The sequence below is a fragment of the Spermophilus citellus genome, assembly GCF_964194105.1.
Source record: "Spermophilus citellus genome assembly, chromosome: 6".
NCBI lineage: Eukaryota > Metazoa > Chordata > Mammalia > Rodentia > Sciuridae > Spermophilus > Spermophilus citellus.
In genome coordinates this window covers 115,973,058-115,980,877 of record NC_138187.1, presented here as the reverse complement: position 1 = coordinate 115,980,877, position 7,820 = coordinate 115,973,058, and positions in this window count along the sequence as shown.

Below are 7,820 nucleotides of genomic sequence, written 5' to 3'. Positions count from 1 at the left end.
TTTGTAAGATCACATTAGTGATTTGCATAAAGTATACAGTAAAAGGTTAAAAGAAAGTGTAATCCAGTCTTAAAAGAACATTCACGGTGTTCTGAAATTCCAGCTGTGGTTGTCACTGGGACTGGGAAAGAAATGGTATAATTTAGTAGAGAGTCTGTAATATGGGTCTTGAAATAAATTGAGTATTCTAGTTTAGTAGCCATTGGGAGATCTACGGAGACTAACATGGATACTAATGAATAATGAAATTACTATTATTTACAGTAAACTTATATTACATGAAATCTATAGCTTATACAAAGAATTCTTGACTTTTTATGAGGAGGAGAGAAAGTTTTGAACCCAGAGTTTCTTAACCACAGAGCCACATTCCCAGCCCTTTTTTATTTTGAGACAGAGCCTTGCTAAGTTCTGAGACTGTGGCTGTGTGCTGAGGCTGGCTTTGAACTTTTGATCCCCCTGCCTCAACCTTAGGAGCTGCTGGAATTACAAGTATGTGCCACCACACCCTGCAATTCTAGACTTCTTAAGAAATCCATTTTAAAAACACAACCACTTTTGAATGAGATTCCAATTAAATACAACGATGATCCTAAAAATTTGCCAAGTGCTATCTTTAAATATCATACTGGCCTTCAATGATTTGTATTGAGTCAATAACATCTGCATTAAAGAGGAACTGCCATTTTCCCACAAATTGCCTTAAATGAAAATCTAATACAATTAAAAGGGATAAAGTCCAGAAAAAGTACAATGTCAAATATCCCAAGTTGTCAGGGATTGCTTCTATTTTCTTTGACTTCTTTTGTTTGATCCTTATCCCACTTACCTCTCCCAGCTTGTTCAAAACTCTTCCTTTCATCTCTCCATTAACCTGGCTTTCACTTTAGTTCCTCTCTTCAACTCTGTTTAATACCATTTGGGAGACTAGGGATCCTTCCCTATGTGTTCTGCCAATATACAAGACCTCCAGCTAACACTGTGGGGCAAGTTTCCTATAGGATCCCTCCTCCCTTAGGGGCACATTATTAAACAAAATCATCATAGGAAACATTTGCATATGGATTTCCTTATTGAAGTCCAGGGGCAATACCATGGGTACTGAGAACTTACCTGACAGGAGAGTATTCAGAAACAACTAAAAAGACTGTCCTACAAGGAATGCCTGCTTCTATCTTTAGACTCAGAGAGTCAAGTGTGGGTGTGTGTGTGGCATTGGTATCTTACAGTTTTACAATACTCCTTTTGCTATTTCCAATCATCCAGATTTTAGGATGATTGAGATTTAACCTTCTAGTACCTGGCAATGAAATGGGAACAATTTAAAAATTTATTTTTTTAAAAAAATTACACGACCTATTTTCATATTTTTATTGGACCAAAAGTTAAAGTATTAGTACACCCAGTTCAACTCAAGACATGTGGCCACCATGGTGACAACCAGCTTGCAATTCCTAATCAAAATTTCTCCTTCACTGGCCCTGATCTGGTGAACAGTTGCCCTTCCCTGATGGACTATTCTTAGGGTGACTGTGCCCCTAGAGGTTACTGGTTGGGAACTGCATGTCTTTTTGAATATGGTTATTTCTGGAGGCAGGAGTGGGAGACAGAAGATCTTGCATTTTTTCTTTTCTTCCTGGTGCATGGTTCTTATACTTCTCTTCCAGGTTGGCTGGTTCTATTTTTTTTTCTTGCTTCCCCAGGTGACTGATTAACGTTCTGGAATTTTGCCTTCGAAATTTTCTGAGAGCTTGCCATGGCTCAGAGCAGCGGTAACTATTTTATTTCATTTTTCTAAACCATTTATGAGGACAGTGAATGGTTTTAATTTGACTCATCCAAACCTTATTATTTCCCTGTAGATGATTTTCCCCCGTTGTCTTGTTTGGCAAAATCCCTAAATTGCCCTTGGCTAATTCAAAGAACAAGCAAAAGAGATGTTTTTAGGTATCCTTAATCTCAAAGTTGATAATAAATTATGTAGTTATTAAATAAACTTGTCTTGCTGCCAAGGGCAAAATAAATAAAGATGTTTGCTTCAATGAAGATAGCTCTGCATTTCTAGCCTTTTCTAAATCTTGCCTGGATCTGCAGGGCATTAGCACATTAAAGAAAATCTTCAGCAGTGACTAAAGGATCCATTCCTAAGACCCTTCTCATCCTACTGCTTAATCACTGCTTCTCTGGGTTGGGACTCAGAGGAGAAGCACATTTAAGGAAGAATTTATGGATGGAAAACAGCTGAAGACAACTTAATGGAATGACTCAAACCATTCTGAGGTAAAACAACAAACTATTTGGAGGGAAAGAGCCAAATAAGTCTAGAGGCTTCGTTTTTTATTTTATTTTATTTTATTTTATTATTTTATTTTTTATGGGTCATATTGGCCTCTGGTAACATATTTTTTCTATCTGGCTTCTTTTGGAGAATACATATATCTATAAATTCCAGAGGTCCTTGACCTTCTTTATGTGAGACCCCTTATGTAGACTGACCCCACCCATTCGCCAGGTCTCCCTATTGCAATTCAGTCAATCCTCCTCCTCTGGCTTATTTCTAAGATCTCTGGATAAAACTTCTATGATACATGCTTCAAGCTTGGGCCTGTAGAAAATTGCAAACTTGGGTTATTTTCTTCAGGACTTTCCAGTTCCCTTTCTAAATGTCCAGCGCTAGAGATGATAAAGCAATTACTGGTAATATACGACAGTATGTTGGGATTTGTATACTCTCCCTGTAAAGCATTTTAGAAATATGCATCATAGGTTTATTGCATTCATGCATTTTGATCCAATGATTCTAAATTAAGGAATTCATCCAAAGGGAATAATCTATAATATAGTAAAATACATCTTGCTTAATTATCAAGATGGCAACCTTATCGTTGTTTACAATAGTACAAGACTGAAAACAATCTAGAGGTCCAAAAGTGGGGGAGTTTTCTATAAATCATGACCTACACACATAATATTCATACATGAATTTTAATGTGCTCTATAACATGGGGAAATGTGTTTTAGAAGGTTACATAATGTAACATACAGCAAAATGTACAGTATAAATTCAACACACAATAAAATCTGTATGGAATAAAAGGATGGTTTTTAGGTGATAGGTATGAGTATTGTTTTTCATTTTCCAAAGCTAGTATAATGAGCATATATAACATTGCAAGGAAAATAAACTCAGAGGAGATACTGAGGTTTCACTGTTTTTCTGGAGGAAATGCTGGTAGAGAAGCCATATGGTAGTTGCCTATGAACCCTCCTGGGAAAGCAAGGATGGAGGGAATTGCTTCTTGGTGTGACTCTGAGGGGGCATCCTTTTAAGCCCAGGCTCTGGGCTTGGACCTACAGGGCCTTGTGCTCTGATGGAAGGGGATATACTGAGATCTTGAGACTTTACACGTTTAGAATTAAATCGCACTTTGAAAAGGCTTTGAACAAGTTTCCAGCAGAGAAGAGGGTCTCAGTATTCATACCATTTTGGATTCCTTGAGGATGCTGTTGCCAAGCATCTCCATTTGACAATGCAGAAGACAAAAGCATTTGTATTCTCTGCTATATCTCATTGAGGTCTCTGTTCAGAAGAATCGCCTCCTGATAAGATCTTTGTTAAGAGTACAGTCTCCAGAGTTGGGCTGCCCATTTTTAGATCCCAGTCGTGGAACTTTAGCAGTTGCAAGACTCTGGGAAATTTTCTTCACATCCCTGAGCTTTAATTTCCTCACCTGCAAAAATCAGAAAATAATTACCCCTACTTCATCAGGTTCTAAAGATTAAATGAGATAACCCACATCAGATGCTTGGAACAATGCATATTAAAAACATCTAACAGATGTAGGCTGTTATTTATTACACAGCAGTTGTTTTTATATTAGTTATAAAATGTGAATCATCTTATTTATTACAAGTTTATTTATAATGTTTCCCTCGCTTACACATGATCTTCACAAAAGACTGGGCCTTGTGTTTTGTTAATAAGTGAAACAGAGCCCATCACAAGTGAGTGCTCTGTAAATAATTATTTAATAACATATTGATCACACACTTGTTTGATAAGGGTCAATGCTTTTTCCCAACTAGAAGGATGCAGTTGAGCTAGCCCACGTGACACAGATCCACTGGCAAGATGCAAATGGTAGGAAGATCTATTCTCTTCACAGAGAAGATCTGCTAAACAAGGGGAGTACAGTAGTAAGAGTATGGTGAGGGTCAATGGAAGGTAAAGCTGGTCAGTACTAAGTAGTGGGCTCAGAGCTGAATCTCATCCTTATTAGCCAGGGAATCTAAGAGCCAAGGAGACAAAGGATGGGGACATGGCTCTGAGCAGAAGATGACGGGAAGGCATCTGGGCATTGTGGGAACAGACTGTGTGTATGAAAAACAGGCTGTACAACACCCCCCAGCAAGGTCACAAGCAGATGGGACAGCTCTATCTCAAGGACCAAGTTGCTGCCTAGAAGTGTGAATGGACTTTGGTTATAGAAATTGATCAAGGAAGAGAAATTTTCAGAGAGTAGAGAAAGGAAAATGACCTTCGGCCCACTTCAAATATTACTACCATCATAAGTTTTCCTGGATCACTTTAGCTAGCCATTTAAATTGCACTTAGCTTGCATTGCCTTTTATTTTGGATAATTTTCATTCAGTTCTTATCTGAACTACTGGATTATAAACTGAGATTTCCTCCAGAAGGATGGTTTTGCCCAATTTTTTTTGAGACTAGTCCCAAGAAAGAAATGGCACACCTATTAAATCATTCCTCAAATGCTGTGTGCAAAACATTCTTGAGTAATTAAAGTTGATATGCCCTTGAATCCTTTTCTGTAACTTCCCCAAATGGTTCCCATTTCCAACTCTCTTATCTTTTCCTTCTGTTACATACCATTACCATTTTTGCCTTGAATTTTTAAGCCATGTTTATTTTAATCTTAGATTCTTATGTTGATGCAGATAGCTGTTAACCTAAAATCATAAACTCTTGGAAGATAAGCACCGTGTTTATTAGTATATTTGCACCACTGTCCTTTGAATTAGAATAGTGACACTAAACACTACTTTTGCAATATCTTGTTAATATTTTTGATGGATTCCCTTTTCCTACTGTAGCAAGTAGGTCCCCATAACCAATTCTCAAAGTAAGACTCTTTTCAATTAATTTAAAAATACTGCATGCCAGAGAATGTTCCTAATGGACACAGGGTGTAAATTACGACATGAAGTCCTAACAGTTTCACCTGGTATGACGGAGTTTGGAGATTTCATTAAATACTTTCCTCATGTGAAAAATATGGATTTAGCAACTTTATTTTTATAAATACTTATTAAATACCGACTATATATGTAGTAAGTATACACATAGTTGGGAAGCAATAAAAGCATGTGTCACAACTTCCCAAAAGTTGGAGGTGGATTACTGAAGATAACAGATTAGTGCTCTGCCCACATGTCTGGAAGTGACTTAATCCATGTCATCAGCAGCAGGATGGGCTGCATCTTTCCTTTGCTGATTACTGTTGCTTCCTGAGGGGCCCAGTTTTCAAGAAGTTGGTCAGGCTAGAAGCTGGATTATGACTTCATCACCTCTGACTCACATGGAATGCACCCTTTCCATCCAGACCTTTTGTTAGTAAGATTTAACTTCCCAGCTCTTGGCCATGATGAGAGCCAAATGCAAGCACGTCACATTGTGTGCCAGGCCTCTCAGCATTTATGTTCTCTTTTTAACAAAGTTGTTTTAGATGAATTTTGACTTTGATCAAGAATGGCACTAATTTTTAGAGAAATGTTGGAGTTATGAAATCAAGGAATTTTCAAGTGAAGTAAATCATGGCTCAATGACAGCTATTTGGCAGAACGGCATCAACTGAGGAATCCTAATATGGGGGCATTTTTCCCCCTCTGAGGAAGGATTAAGCATAGACATGCTTAAGTTAAGCTTTAATCCGTGGACTATTATTTCCTTGCCTGAGCCAAGTGATGAGATAAGGTAACCAACTTGGCCCGAGGTCATGAAGGAGCCAGTTCAACCATCAAGTGTCCTACAGTAATAATAACGTTGATAACATCTTACACTTATGCAGTGGTTTATAATTTCTAGAGAACTTTCATGTGCTTCCTCTCATTTGATCTTAATAATGATTCCTTGTAAGGGACACAGTTGGTATTTCTATTACCATATCCAGGTGTTGCTCAGAGCTCGCTGCATACAACGTAGGTACTTAGTAAATATTTATAGAATTAAAATTGTTAAATCCGCATTTTTTTTTCAGATGAGGAGAGTGTTTAATGATGTCTCCAAATCTCCAGACATATCAGGTGACACTGTTGGGACTTAACACCAGACCTTGTGCTCTGTGTCCACATGCCTTGTCATTGACACTTGTGGAGACAACTTCTTTTCCCCAGTTAACTTGATGTCAAAGCAAGCTATGACTCCCACAGTTATCTTTGGTGACACTCGGCTGCGAGTATTTGAACAAGCTTGGAAATAAAATTAAATGTAACCAGCCACAAACTACAAAGAAAGAGCCTAAGTGAGGAGGAACAGTAAGAAGAAAAAAGATTAAGGCTTTGGGTGTGGTTCAGAATGGCATTTAAAATAAATACAATTAAAAGTTATCCTGTAATCAGTAAACAGCAATATTATTAGAATTTTTTTTTAATTTACTTCCTTTAACATGCAATGGGGGGAAATGGGAAAAAAAAAAGTCAAGGACTCAATCAAACAGATGGTTCTTTAGTTATGATTTCCCTCTTGCTGTTGTTTACAAGTAGAGATTTCTTTAACAAAACGTGACTCACAGATTCCGGTGAGGCCAGCAGTTCTCTATTGGGAAGGAGAGAGGAAAATAGTGGGAAGAGAAATCAGATCATAAGCTTTTATTATGCACATTATTATGCCTCATTAATTAACCCAACCACTGTCCTAGTGACGTTCTGGGCTCACTTCACAGGAAAAAAATTAGTCTGGATTGCCAAGTTAAACAGACAATTACAGGAAGATCAAATTATGCCTACATTGCATTCTGTCAGGGAACAAAGCCAAATTCATGTCAAATTCATAAGAATGGAATATCCTCACTAAAAAAAGCCCCGAAGAACCAACGTCACAAGGCATTTGACGTCTACACAGAGGATGTATTTGTATTGATCTTGCCTGAGCTTCCTTTCTCAGAATCACATAATAGACCCAGAGAAAGGGCTCTCTGAGCATCTCCGCCACATACCAGCTGCATAGATCCTTTGTTATGTCCAATAAAGCACAATACACCAGGGGAAAGCACCCCACCTCATCAACTCCTGTCTCTCATCCTGGCTGGCAGCTGCCACCATTCTGCAGACACAGCTTAGACATTTAAAGAGAACACTGTGCACTCTCAGTGTAGGCTTTGCACTTTTCCATGGAAGAAATCTTGATTCTATCCATAGTCTTGAGGATGCATTTCCATGAAAGAACTTTTCCAAAGGAAAACAGAGAGGAGCCATCCCTACTGGGATCTGTGTGAGTTCCTGATCCACACAACTGTAAGAAAATAATGAGCTGTTTGTTTTGTGACTATGTTGGAGAGGCCTTTTGCAGTGTAGATAACTGAAATATTCTGAATCTTGCATGGATGCTGTTCCCATAATCCTCTGGGTCTCTGACATACTACTATCCTGCTGTTCACCCAAGAAAAGATTTCTTTCTTTGTATTCCTCTCCTGCCTCATTATTTCCTCTTTAAGGCATGGAAATTGACCCTCTCCATAGCTGGCAGAATTCTTTATGTGGAGAAACTGTCTTTATTTGTAAAGATAAGTCTCTAAGTCCCTGCG